This window comes from Amblyomma maculatum, chromosome 3 (genome assembly GCF_055883805.1).
Source record: "Amblyomma maculatum isolate TAMU_Amacu chromosome 3, ASM5588380v1, whole genome shotgun sequence".
Taxonomy (NCBI): domain Eukaryota; kingdom Metazoa; phylum Arthropoda; class Arachnida; order Ixodida; family Ixodidae; genus Amblyomma; species Amblyomma maculatum.
The window spans coordinates 38,535,839-38,551,254 of NC_139346.1; positions in this window are offsets into that span (position 1 = coordinate 38,535,839).

The window sequence follows — 15,416 nt, forward strand, 5'->3', positions numbered from 1 at the left end:
ACTAGAGGAAGTACGCTACAGTCTGTTCAACCAAAGCTTCCTTAGTCCATAAAAGCGTTTTAGGTCACCACATTTTTTTTATCATGTATTCTAATCCCAAATTTTGCAGTCCATGTGGAGGGAAAACATTCTTTAAGACCTCCTAGACAATCAAGTTTACTCCCAAAGCCTTAAATTCGAGGAAGAAGGCCGATTACTCGCCAAGAGTACCATCCCTCTACATTATAGCCCAAAAGGTTAATTTTGAAAGCATACATTTAATTACAAGGTACACATCAAGTGTGTTTCAGGTGAAGTAGTACGTAATGAGCCTTATCAGATCCATACGGTAAGATCGACTCTTCAAAACAATTTCTTTAAGTCGAAAGCTTCACAGCCTTATGTATCAGCAAATGTCAGCCTAGCAGGCCGCTTGACCTTCAACGAGCCAGAGGTCGTAGTGTAGCAATATAGATTAAGCATGGTGCCACCTATTCGCAAATTTCACGTACAGTGCCGCCATCACGCGTCCGCTTCTGTCACCGCCCTCGAGGGGATACCCGGTGAACGGCTCGAGCTTCACGAGCTTGGCGCTGCGCCTCCCGCGCAACTTCTTTACTTGTAGTTCGGTCGAGCAGCGCTTATAGTGTGTGTAACGAAATCGGCGCACATTTTTATCAAGCCGGCATGGTGCGAGGCCCGCGTGGATCCGCATCGAAGGATCTAGGATGATTGAGAAAAGTCTTCTTCCCCGCGCGAGGGAGCGCGTACTTTGTAGGCGTCGCCGTCGCCCTCTTTCTCATCAACCGGCGACGACGTGATTCATCCTACCGGAAAATGCCAGCAGTCTCCAGAATTTTAGGCGGCGCCTTACCAATGACGCCGCGCGGCTCGAAGGGTGGAAAAGGGAACGCTTCAACACCCTATTTAAGGGAACGCGTAGCCTATTTAAAGGGGGCATGAAACGGCTAGAAAGGTCACTGACAAACGTTTTCAATGCGCAGAACAAATGCTTCCGAGCATTCGTTCAAAGTAAAACTCATCGGAAAAAATCCAGCGATTTGTTATTAATTTTTAAAAACAGCGTTTTTTGAAATTCGCGGGCTGCGCCATTTCCGCGTGCCGGCGAAATTTGGGGCTATTCTGCCGTGATTTCCTACGTCACCAGTCCCAGAGTGACAGGCCACGACAGGCTGCCATTGGCTGCAGCCGCGACGCCCACTACGTCACTGACACACTTCCGGTAGCTGCGAAAGTCGTCTGCTCGAGTGCTGCAATGCATGAGTGAACCCGAGCTTGGCGCTTCGGTTCGCGATGTTAACCGAAAAGGTGGTGGCATCCGACTGAAAGTGCGCGTCGGTGCAGGAGTGCGAAAAGAGCACTAGCTGGTCCGATTTAACACCGTACCGATTAAATAGGCAGCATCAACCTTTATGTACCGACCGACGGCGCAGCAACGTACTGTAGTCCCTCCCGTCTCGTCTTTGCCGCATCGACCATTTGTGCGGCGTGTTAATAATTAAATGGAACATGCGTCAAAAAAAGGTGTACCCTCAGCTTCATCGCGAAAGTACACAAATTCGCACCGCTTAAGTGCAGCACCCGATGCCGCCAGGCGCGGGCGCTGCGGCCGACGGCACTCCGGTCGTGCGCTGCTCCCTGCTCGTCGATAAGCCTTGTTTCTTTTGCATCGCAGCCACGGCGGACGGCATTTTAGAATCGTCCGCTTCGCTGCGTCTCTAGTGTAGTCGCTCGCGTGCTCCTGTGCACGATTCTTGCGTGTAGCTTCGGTATAGTGCTCTAGAATATTGGGCAGTGTGACGACCGGCGCCGGAGAGCGGGCCGCTTTTGCGATGACAGGAACCGACTCCCGCGAGAGGGCGCGACGTGCAACAGGGGTGCCACGTTCGCCGCTCGGCGCGTAGCGGCCGCGGGGATAGCGGGGGTACAGAGGAGGGGCGCGGTTCTCTTTGGAGCTATTTTGACACGCTACGCAAATGGTGCGATATTTAATAAAGGGGCTACTTATTACAAGTGCTTAAACTCATCCCTGTCATTCCATTACGTTAATCTGGAGACGCCGTGCTCGCTTGGGCAGTCCTACGGAGCAGCGCGCGATGTTTGAATCGCTATTTCAAACTCTTTCAACATTTCTTCCTGCGGACAGCCATAAATCGTCCAGATGAGCTTGTACTTAATGTTTTCAACGAAGCGTGGTGTTTTGAATTCGTTCTTCCAGTAAGGGAATAAAGGCTACTGCTGAGGAGCGCTATTAACACGCGGAGAAAAACAGTATACATGCGAATCAAAGCTTGTGCTTCGTAAGATCTCTTAGGAACAGCTTATTTTTTACGAACCTTATTTACGAACACCTGCTTACATTTTGCAGCTTGTGCTTATTAATACATAACAACGTTTATCTTAAATCGTCAGAAATCTGTAATATATCTCTTTAATAGGTGTTCTTTATGTGCCCTAATCACCGCTTAGAGAAATTACAAATACAGTGTGCGAGCAAAACACATTTATTTATTACCGTTCTAATATAAAGAAATGTGGTATTTAGCGGCAAAAAGAAAAAAAGGAAGATATACGCGACTCAAGCATTTATTCTCTGTTCGTAATTAACAAATACATATATCGCGGACATTTGTTTACGAGCCGCTGACCAAAGGGTGAACCAGCTGTTTAGATTTAAAAATGTCAAGTACAGCTAGGGCAATACTTCAGATAAAATATGAAAAATTAGACCTGTCACATACGTATACGAGGGAATACGTTCATAGTGGGCACATGAGAGCGGACGCTTTGCTGACATCAAATGGTACAGAGCAAAAAAAAAACACTTATAATTGCGCGTCGTATTGGCGATATGATGCAGTTCTTGGCGCGCACCGCAAGAAAACGAAAAATGCGAAAACGGTGACGGGCACCAAATGCACATGCAATTAATATAAGGCCGAATTCAGATGCGGACACTAATGCGTGTTTTTTCTTCGAGTGTGTGGTATGAACTGTGAGTAGTCGACTGGATATACTCGCCAACTACTGCTTGCCGGACTATAATCGGGCTACTTGGCGCAGGTACTCTTTGCAGAACTAATCAGGCTATAATTGTTAACAAGGTTGCTATTACGCGTGGAATACTTCCAAGGGAATTCAATTATTTTCCCTTTGAGAACTCTTGTCGTGGTTCGCTTACTTAGCAAAGAGCGAAGCCGCAAAAACACATGAAATTTCATTACTGCAAGTGTGAGCTTTCTGGTGCTCTAAGTAGGTAAAATTTTTGAACCTCCACATTTTAGATGAAGGTTGCAAAATCTGAAGTGCAAAGGCGTCCAAAAGGATCGCACACCCGAGCCAAATTTTTGGGTAAATTGCGACTATAGCTTGGAGCCTATGGCGCAGTTTTTGTTCGTGGCGAAAAACCGTGCCGGCCTCACAACCTCTCTTTCGCTGAAGGATTATGTAGCGGAAGCGAATTAGGCGCACACCTCTGCGTCCTCTATTTTCCATCGTTCTTTCTTTTTCAAAGCTTTTTTTTTTTTTTCATTTTATATATGCACCAAAACAGGACTAGAGCGATCTTCTGGGGTCAATGACTTACATATTACTGGTTGCTTGAGCATGCAGAATAAAAACTACCTAGAATTTAAACATTTTCTGGAACAATTAAGTCATTGTCAAACTATTATGCATTGAGATTAAATGCCGTGTGTATTGCGCGCATCTCCGGGTACTTAAAGCTACCCGTTACAACAATGTTCCAACTTATGGAAAGAAAATAAAATGGTTTGTTCTTATATTATTGTACAGTTTTACAAAGTTGTTGACTTAAATTTCGACGCTTATATGTACGCGTTCGATTGCAGCGTTTTGTGTGCTTTCTTCTTAATTCCCAGGCCTCCATTTGGTTCTCAGACTCGATTGTTTCCCCCCTTTTTTTTATTGCCTGTCATATTTCTCCACATTTCTTCGTCTTTAGCAGCCTGCTTTCTTCTCCGTCGTGCGTTTGCCGTGCCGCACAATTCCAAACATTTGTTCACATTCGCGGTCGCTCTTTTCACGTCGCTGCGTGCCTCCTTTCTCCCTCCCTGGTGGGCGACACGTTTCTTTTCTTTTTTTCTGTGCATCCTTTACTTCCCACTTCTTCCACCTTTCCTGACCCACTGTGTTTAGTTATTTAGTATCCGTTTACCTGGTGTAGTGTACGTTGTTCGTTCGTAATGTAGTCTCTACCTCTATGCGGGGTAGTTCATATTTAATTCATTCGAACTGAATGCCAACTTTTCTTGTGGCTTCAGGTGACTCACTGTAGTCGGCATAATCTGCGCGTGAAATAACGGAATATACCATTTTTGACTGTTTTGATAATGGGGTTACTGTGGCCAGCTTTAGTCAGCGCTCGAACGCACATGTTACATGTTTGACTTCTTCATACATCTGTCTCCACACTGCCCTCTTTTCAAAACGAGCGCATTTCTGGACGTCAATTAGGTGCTTCAGGAATGCTAAAGCAAGCTGTACGGCGAGTGAAGCGTGGTGTGCGAGTCTGAATTTGTACGCCCTCTCCAAGCTGTTTTCTTCGGAGCCCAGCTCCTGTCATGTTGCTTCCGCGAGGTGTTGTCGACGGCCAAAAGGGAAAATAAATTAGGTGATTGCTAACAGTACTGAGCCCCATTAACCGGCATATTTATAAAATCTTATCGCGAACAGCTCGAGACGACGCACAAGCAAACAAGAACGTACAGTGCGCGCGGTATCCACTCTGCTGCACAACGCGCATACGCGGGCGCCCGGACGGCTGACACACCAGTTGCTGGTGGCGCCCTCTGCGCTGCGGCGCCTCCGTCATCGCAAAAGCGGCCCCCCGCTCCCATGCATTTCGCGGCGCGGTCGACACACTGCCCAATCTTCTAGAACACTATAGCTTCGGAAAACAGTGACAACCTGCGCTGCCGAACTGCATGTGGCGAACTGCTTTGCTCATGTTTTGCGCCGTTGTTTCTGGATCGGCCGATGCGTACACATGAGATAAAACACGCGTGCACGTTACGCACTGGCACTTCCTAAACTATGTGCGTCCGACTGAAAGTGCGCGTCGGTGCAGCAGTGCGAAAAGAGCACGCAGGTCCGATTCAACACCGTACCGATTAAAAAGGCAGCATCAACCTTCGTGTAAATGAAACGTGCGTCAAAACAGGTCTGTCCTCTGCTTCATCGCGAAAGTACACAAATTCGCACCGCTTTTGTGCAGCACCGGATGTCGCCAGGTTACCGCAGAGATGCCGTCCGCGGGCGCTGCGACCGACGGCACTCCGATCGTGCGCTGCTCCCTGGTCGTCGCTAGGCCTTATTTGCGTCGAAGCCACGGCGGACGGCGTTTTGGAATCACCCGCTTCGCTGCGTCTCTAGCGTAGCCGCTCGCATGCTCATGTGCGCGATTCTTGCGTGTCGGTGCGAAAATCAGTGACAACCTGCGCTTCCGAACTGAATGTGCCGAGCTGCTTTGCTGATGTTTTGCGCCGTCGATTCTGGATCGGACGATGCGTACACATGAGATAAACACGCGTACACGCTGCGCATTGCCACTTCCTAAACGATGTGCGAAAGGACGTCAAAAAAAAAAACACTACACTATCCTTTTTGTTAACCTCAATTTTAAGATTCGCGGACGAATAATTCGTGCTCACCTGTCATCCGATATCAACTGTGTAGCGATCATCAGTCCGTGCTCTCGTCGGTGATACGTACGCGTATACATTCCATTCGTTATGCACAAGAGATGCCTCTCGCCGACCATAATGAAAGCAGCTCCGGTCTAAAAGTGACGACGACATATGTTTGCACTCGGGCAACTCGCACGCTCGATCGTCTGCCAGCATCCATGCTGAGTCGATGCTATCGCGTCAACTCGGCGAGGGGTCACCGGCCGCTGTTGGTCAAACTGACGGTACCAAAGATATAGTGCTTTAGAATATTGGGCAGTGTGACGACCGGCGCCGGAGAGCGGGCCGCTTTTGCGATGACAAGAACCGACTCCCGCGAGAGGGCGCGACGTGCAACAGGGGTGCCACGTTCGCCGCTCGGCGCGTAGCGGCCGCAGAATAGCGGAGGTACAGAGGAGGGGTGCGGTTCTCTGAAGCGAGTTTCAGACGCTACGCAATTAGTGTGATAATTAATAAAGAGGCTACTTATTCCAGGTGCTTAAACTGATCCCTGCCGTTCTTTTACGCCTATCTGGAGACATTGTGCACGCTTGGGTAGTCCTTCGGAGCAGCGCGCTATGTTTGAATCGCTATCTGAAACTCTCAACATTTCTTCCTGCGGACAGTTACAAATCGTCCAGATGAGCAATTTGTACTTAATGTTTGCAACGAAGCGTGGTGTTTTGCATTCGTTTTCCCCGTAAGGGAATATAGGCTACTGCCCAGGAGCGCTGTTAACACGCGGAGAAAAACAGTGTACATGCGAATCAAAGGTTGTGCTTCGTAAGGCCTCCTTAGGAACACTTATTTTTTATAAACCTTATTTACGAACACCTGCTTACATTTTGCAGCTTGCGCTTATTAATACATAACAACGTTTATCTTAAATCGTCAGTAATCTGTAATATATCTCTTTAATCGGTGTTCTTTATGTGCCCTAATTACCGCTTACATAAATTACAAATACAGTGTACGAGCAAAACACATTTATTCACTACCCTACTAATTTAAAGCACTGTGGTATTTACCGGCAAAAAAAAAAATAAACAAGGTATACGCGAATCAAGCATTTATTCTTTGTTCGTGATTAGCATATACGTATATCACGGACATTTGCTTGCGTGCCACTAACCAAAGGGTGAACCAGTTGTTTAGATAAAAAAAGTCGAGTACAGCTACGGCATTACTTCAAATAAAATGTCAAAAATTAAACCTGTCACATACGTAATACGTTCATAGTGGGCACGAGTGCGGACGCTTTACTGGCATCAAATGGTACAGAGCAAACAAACAAAAATAAAAGCACTGATAATTACGCGTCGAATTGGCAGGTATGATGCAGTTCTTGGCGCGCACCGAGAGAAAGCGGAAAAATGCGAAAAAGATGACGAACACCAAATACGCAAGCAAATAAAATAATGCCGAAATCAAATGCGGACATAATACGTGTTTATACTTTGAGTGTGTGGTATGCAATATGAGTAATCGACTGGATATACTTGCAACTACTGCTTACCGGACTATATATAATCGGGCTACTTGCCGCGGGTGCTCTTTGCAGTACTAACCAGACTATAATTGTTAACAAGGTTGATATTACACGTGAAATACTTCCAAGGGAATTTAATTATTTTTCCTTTGGGAACCCTTGTGATTCGCTTACTTCGCAAAGAGCGAAGCCGCAAATACACTATAAATTTCATTGCTTCAAGCGGGAGCTTTTCTGGTGCTCGTAGGTAAACTTTTTGAACCCTTCACATTTTACAGGAAGTTTGCAAAATCTGAAGCGCAAAGCAGTCGAAAAGGACCGTGCATAGAGCCAAATTTTTGAGTAAATTGTGACCTAGCTTCGAACCTATAGCGCTATTTTTGTTCGTGGTGAGAAACCGTGCCGGCCTCACAACCTCTCTTTCGCAGAAGGATGATCTAGCGGAAGCGAATAAGCGTATACCCTATAGCCTGTGCGTCCTCTATTTCCCGTCGTTATTTCTTTTTCAAAGGTATTCATTTTTTTTGTTTTGTATGTACATAAAACAGGACTGGAGTGATCTTCTGGAGGCAATGACTTGCATATTACCGGTGGCTTGCGTACCCTAGAACGGAAACATTTTCTTGAACAATTAGGTCATCTCTACCTCCATGCGGGGTAGTCCACATTTAATTCATTCCAACTGAATGCCGACTTCTCTTGTGGCTTCAATGACGTACTGTAGTCGGCATAGTTGGCGTGGGAAACAACGGAATATACCATTTTGGACTGTTTTGATAATAGGGTGACTGTGACCAGTTTTAGTCAGCGCTCGAACGCACGTGTTGTATGTTTCACTTCTTCATACATCCTGCCTCCAAACTGCCCTCTTTTCAGAACGACTACATTTCGTGACGTGAATTAGGTGCTTTAGGAATGCTCAAGCAAGCTGTACGGCGAGTGAAGCGTGCTGTGCGAGTCGTACGCTGGCCCTCTCCAAGCTGTTTTCTTCGGAGCCAACTCCTGTCATGTTACTTCCCCGAGGTGTTGCCGACGGCCAAAATGAAAAATAAATTAGGTGATTGCTAACAGTACTGAGCGCCGTTAACCGGCATATTTGTAAAATCTTGTCGCGAATAGCTAGGGACGACACACAAGCAAACAAGAACCACGGAAGCTCGATAGAAGCGCACTGGGTGCGGCCTGCTGCGTCGCGCCGCCGTCAATGGGCAAGCGCGTCCTTGGGGAGTTTACAGTTGCGCCCGCTATTTCTGCTGAGGGCGCCACTGTTCGGGGACACGTCGCCGCCGGGGTCGCCGGCTCTGAGCGCGCGGTTTGCTTCCTTTCTGGGCGCGTTCGCCTCGCGTCTGCGTGGTAAACGCAAACTTTTTTGTGCGCGCGTGTGCAAGCACGTTAACGTTGATACTGGATGCGTTTGTTTTTTAAGGCGAAAGCCGTTCTATGCCCATGGAACGAAAATCTATGCGTAGAAGCTGTGCCTATTATCTGTGCGCCGCATCTGTGCACTGGTGTGCCAGTCGCAAAGCGGACGTGCAAGGAGGCAGATTAATAATGAAACTGATTGATGGTGATAGGTAATCAATAAACGTTATAGACATTGATAGAGATAATGACTAATGCTGATAACTAATAATGGTTAATAATGACTAAAATGATTTGTAATAACCAGTATATCAAACTACGACATGTAATGACCGCAATTGATTAGAAATGAGTAAAAGTGCTTAGCAATGTGTGATAATGACTGTAATAGCTAGGCATGACTCATCATTACCGTTAATGACAACGAAATGATCAATATGTGAAACGACATGTAATGACCACTGCTGATTCTAAATGAGTAACCTGCTAAGTTATGAGTGATAAGGGCTCAATGACTACGCAGGCAGACTCATCATAACTGAGAAACGACCAATATATCAAACGACGACTTGAAATAACGAACTGTGGCAAACGATGAGAGGCAAATGATAGGAGAAGGGTAGGCTTTCGCCGTCCTGCGCTTAAGAGACATCTAAGAGACCCTGTAATTTTATCTGCTGAGCTCGCTTCAGGCAGACAGCAGCGAGGAGTGGAAATGCACTCGCTTCCTTTGAAAAGCGGCGCTGCGGTTAAAAAGTCCAGATGCTGAAGCATAATGCCCTATCAGCTGCCATTGAATTTGCTACAAGGAACAGCAGGTTGGACTTATTGGGGATTAATTATAGGTTAATCGTGCAAACAACGCGACGGGAACACAGGAGAAGACGGCATAACCGCGCTAGTTGTGTCGTCCTCTTTTCCTGTGTTCCCGTCACGTTGTTTAACCTATTTAGTTACCAGGGAGCTGGCCAGTGATCTAGGATTTTTAACTATGTGTTGTGAAGCAGATGAACACGATGAGGCAGCACCAGAAGCTTTTCTCGCAGGTTATGTTGCGAGGACATATCAGAAAAAGCTACGAAGGTTTTTTTATATATAAGCATACAATTTGTTCTAAATTTTGCCGCGCTAGTCTGAGTGGCCTTGCAAGTAAAGGAGCCTGTGCATAAAACATTTGTTTATACTGTTGAGACTGTTTGAGCCGATGCGCTAAAACGAAAAGCCACGTTCCACAGAAAATCCCGCGCCCGCTCTGTCGGCGGACAGTCGGAAAAAAACCTCTGTGGTAAGAGGCACTTTAGTTGGTGATATGGCCAGACACCTTTGGCGCAATGAGAACACATGACATGTTCAATGTGGCAGGAGCTGCCAAACCAGAGAGAGTCAATAAGATGTAAGGGTGAAATGGGAATTATTGAAAGCGGGACCCTTAGATCCCAAGTCAGGCACACTATACTCTTATTGGGCACGTTCGTACGGCTGCGGTAAAGAGGGGCTTTATATAGCTATGTGTAGGGTGCTATTTCACATAATGCGGTGGCTTAAGGCTACATTCTAATGATATGAGACAGAGGCAGCAATTACGGGATACGGTGAATAAGCAGGTAGCAAAGTGCGGGCACTCTAACGAGGCTCCTCAAGGAGACTTAAGAACCCCAAGATTTGTTTATCACTACCAGGTTGTTGCCTAATTTATGCGATATTTGGTAATGATTTTGAGGCGACATGTCAGTCGAGCAAGAGCCTGTTGCAGGAAATATAGTCAACTGGACCAGTACAGGTTAATGAAAACCAAGGACAATGGAGTCTTGATATACCCCGCCAAGGAAGTAATCAAGCTTTGTCAGCTTACGCGCACCTTCATTAACAGGATGATGAAGTCTGAAGAGGTCCGGTGAAGTAGCAAGCTGTGTAAACTTTTGGTTTCATCATTGTTATCTCACTGTACACAGTACCTGCAGCTAATCTGTAAAAACAATGATCGTGCCCATGCTAAGGCGCTATGCAAGATATCTTTAAGTTGCTGCCCCCACTGATAGCGAGCTGGGCTGGAAACGTCAACTCAACAGTGGAGCGATGTGTATGGCTGTGGCATAAACCTCTCTCAAGAAAGGTTTTCCGTCTGCGATAGGTAATTTTCTTCCTTTTTTTGCGTGGCCATCAAATAAGCATACTTGGCTGCTTGCTGAATCTCGGCTGCAGTTGCGCTCTGACGCGTGAACATTCTTGTGATCACAGCTAATAGTTTCACAACAGCAACACTCGATGCGCGTTCTTCCATTGAAAATTACGAACCAGCAAAATTGTATGGGTTTGCGAGCAGCCAATAAAAATAATATTAAAAACTTTCGGCGCATATATGTACCACCTTGAGACTGACCAGCTCTATCAAGCGCGCTTACTTTGTCCGGTCATTCAAAATGCGGGAAGCCATGACGGATAGCGTTCTAGCGTACAAAGTTTAAGGTCTCCAACTGAGTAGAAGATCCCAGGTTATCATCTAGATTTAACTTAATAAACATCTTCATATTTTCACCGTAAAATTTGTCACAATGAGATAGAAAGGTTGGTTACATGCCGCATTTTCACAGAGGTTGCTCATAGTAGGACATTTTTTTTATTGGATAGCGCTGGCAGCTTAGAACAGGTTGACATCAATTTGTGTATAAAAGCTGTATGCAGGAATGAGTAAATGGTATGAAAATGACACACGGAATTCGCGACACAGTTAAGTGGTTATGCATTAGGCTACCATGGCAGCTGAACAGCTTCGAATTGTTCACAGCCGGGTCACATTTTAATGTGACGAACAACTGGATCCGATGAAACATCATTGTAATGCCAGCTCTCCATTCGAGTGGTCTTCAACCACCGTGACTAAGTTTTTCGGGGTACAATCCAGTGTACATCCTTGCCGAGCAAGCGCAAAGTGCTGACATGGTCACACTAGACATGACAGTATATACTAATTCTTGTTGCCAAATTGTGTGAAGCGGAGTTCTTAGATCCTTAAAATAAAGCGCTTCTACCACGCCTACGCCTCCCTCAAAGCGCAGCCAGGCGCAGCTGTCCGCGCGCGGCTGTTCCCGAACGGTGGCGCCACGGCGGTGGCGACTGGAAGTAGGCCGAGCGCGCATACGCGGGCGCTCGGACGGCCGACACACCAGTTGCTGGTGGCGCCCTCTGCGCTGCGGCGCCTCCGTCATCGCAAAAGCGGCCCCTCGCTCCCATGCATTTCGCGGCGCGGTCGACACACTACCCAATCTTCTAGAGCACTATACCAAAGAGACTCACCCAGGCAGCGCGAGAGAAGAAAGCGGTCTTGTAGAAAGCCGTGCTCGGCAGGAGTGCACGCTAATTTGCGCTGAATGGGACAGGGATATGAAGGAAAGTGCTCCCTCCGCGGCGGCCGCCGGTATGTGTGGACTCCCACCTGCAGGTATGCGCTCGCGAACGACCCGAGTCGTTCGGGCTGCTGTCGCACACAATTCCGAGAGGTCAAGAAACTGAAGACACCGGCGACCGAGGAAGACAGCAGACAAGGTTGAAAGCTATGCAAACGCAGACGGGACGGGAAAGGCAGAGACCGTGAATGCATGGGCGACGCTCAGGGGAAAACAGGCGCGACGACCGGAAGTCTGAGAACTGAGCTTCGCCCGATGAAGCTTCGTGGGCGGGGCTAGCGGGGCGGAGTTCCCGAGCTGTTTTCTTCGTTTTTTTCTGGTGTCTCGGAGTGTTGAGTTGAGGGGAGCGAGGAGGAGCGCCATTTTTAATCGCCGATATCTCTGGTGTTAATGAAGCTAGCTAAAAAATTCTCACGGTGAATTGACCTGTGAGGGAGTACCTATCTCTCGACCAATTTGCTTTACCCTGTTTTAGGCATTGCATAACCCCTTTAAGGAGAGCGCGGCGCAGTTATGAGTCAGTCAGTCAGTCAGTCAGTGATTGCGGCAAGTTCGCAAGTGCTTCGGCTGGACTCCTTGGGATCCCCCGCTGCTGACAAGCCCACGGACCTGCGAGGGAGCGGCGCTCGTCTTGTATGGCGGCCACATCGTGACTCTCGAGGCGTCGGACTGCAACAGTGCCCGGTGAACAATTTGGTGTTTGTTTATGTTACTCTCTCGTGTATTGTTCTGTATTGTAAGCCTCTGTGTTATTGAATACCTCTTTATTTGCATGCTTAGCGTTGTTTTCTGTGAACCTCTCGTCTGTACATTTTAAGTGGACGTGTGTGTTCTGTATCGTCTCTTGCTGTGTATGAAGTGTGTTTTGTATGTTACATGACTCCGACCCTTACTCTGGCTTGAACCGGCGATAGCTGAGCACCAAACGGCCACCCCCCTTCTGACATTACAAGGTAGCTGAATTCCAGCTCAGCTTGCCACGCAGGTCGAGGTCATCACCTTTGCGACCGGAACAGCTACCCCCCTCACTCTAAGTGTGTCTGGGAGTGCGCGCACCATTATGGGCGCATCGCTATTTATTAACGGTGTGTAATTGCTTTTTTAGTTGGCAACAGAATAATAATACAACTTCTATTTGGGTCTGTGGGGCCCGCAGTATGAGGGGGAACACAAAAGCAGTCGAATCTTCTATACATCGATGTGTCCTGACTGTGGGGTCAAAGGCGGAATAAACTTGAACATGTTACCTCTAGATTGTATGGCCAGGAAGAAACCGATAATAAAATAAATATCTCGGTAAGATAAAGTCGGTTACATTACCACGAAAAGCATCGTGATATTACTGGTCGCCGAAGAAACACCCCCTCAATGACAGTACGAGCGGCGTAGCTGTCATATTTCTGAGGTTATGCATGGGTATCGTTTTTCTTTGCTGCTCTAAATTTTCAGAGGGATCAAGTTTCGAAAAGGAAAGACTGCAACAAAGCTATGCTGGTTTTCAGTGCGCATTTCTGATATGAGAAGTTTGACTGACGTACGTTGCGAGCCATACGAGATGGTACATTTTTTATTGCCGACCAATTCACGGCCCACACATTTTGAGAAATTTAGGACATTTGTTTTCTGTCTTGTTCAGTGAATGCAGTGCTTTCAGTCAGCAGCTGTCAGATGAACGCTATATTCGGAGCGTGTATTGAACGTTACGGAGCATACGCTTAGACTTCATATGCGGCTTGTTCTCAAAGCCGAAACTTTAGCTGTCTTGCTAGTCAAGTAACTGTTCCCAAAGAAATGTTTCTGTCAGCGCTAGATCATTGGCTATCAGAGGTGCTGAAAAAAAAAACACAGGTTCGTTAAAGGTTTAACAGTACACCATCATTATTATCTTGCAGTGATTTTATCTTGTTGTGCCCAAACTAGGTAGTGGGTACTTCGATGCGAAGGCGTATATGTTGAAGTGAAGGAAAACATTAGGCCAGAGGAATGCGGGGTTGGCCCACTCGGCATGCCTGGAGGAGGCGATAGCCTGTAGTATGCGCGTGAATGTACAGTGCGACATATCGAAATGCTGCAGTTCACGAGTGCCCTAATTCCTGGATAAAAGTTGAAACTTTTACCTATATTCATGTTTATTCTGTCTGCGTCGAATGTTTCTCCTTAGCTCTTTAGTGGCGAGCTTAGAGTCGCCCGGGAACCCACTTGCGCACAACACAGCAGCAGAATGTTTCACATACCTGACCAGCCACACTCGAGGGGTCCTATGTATCGCACCCCTGCAGTACCTGCTCCCAAAGGGTTTGTGCGCTGACTGACAATACCGTGCTTACATTCGCACTACAGAACACTCGCACGAATATTTTAATGCAGCTTCAGGAAACATACCCCAGCACAACGCACTTGAAGCGTGACTGCCGGATCACCTAAATGGCAGCCATATTGGATTTCCAGTGGCGCTGCCTATAGCCCGTGTCTTGCCACTTGACCTTTGAAGGCAGATACAATATCGCATGTTCCCTCTTCTAGTTGACGGCGTCCTCGACTCCATGGCCTCAGCAATTTAATCGCGGCAATGTGATGTCTGCCCATTTTTGCATATAAGCCTAAATAAAGCAGACCAAATAAAACCACGCTTTTGCACCCACAAACTAGGTTTAGCAAGGTTAAACCCCAGCTATTCTTCTAGTCGTTTATCTATTGCGAGCGTTAAGGTGCCTAATTCTGTTCTCTGACTTACTTGTCCATAGCAGAGCTGAGGTCTTAAAGAAGTATAGATACCAATTTTCGAAGCGCCGGTAGGAATACGATTGTCTTACTCGTTGTCCTCGTGTCGTTACACACGTCGGTTTCTTGTGTCGTTACAGATGTTCCCCAAGCCATCCCAGCATCTTACGTTGCCGCTAAGTTATTTAAATTTGGTTTAGTTACAAGCCCGATAAAGACTCAATTTTTTGGAGAGAGCTACATTGGTCACAGTCTCACCATTTCGCCGTGCCTGTCCGAAGGAAAAGAAGAAGAAAAAGAAGACAGCCCGGTAGACCTTGGTACAGGCGAACGAGAACAGCGAGTTGCTAGGACAGAAAGGTCGAATGTTGTGATGGCGGTGTACCCTGGAGTTCGACGTGGAGACGATGTCATACATCACTAGAAGTCTTCTAAGCCCGAATGAGAATGGTCAACGACGAGAGGCGAGGGGTGCTCATACGCGAAGTGATTCCCCTATGGCATAAATAAAGCTGAAACCATAGAGTAAACTACTATGTTCAAAAGCCATGTCCTTATCTCCAAGCCGAACCTATAGCGTATACCCATACAGATTGCTCTCGCGTAACTGCAGGTTTAACCACAAGCTAAAGCACAGACTTTTTTTCAAAAGCTATCAACAGTGAATCTCTGTAACGAAAACGTGCACATATGTAAACAACATGACGCAATCAAACTACTCTGACGTAGAGTCATCAGAGCAAAACGTTGTGA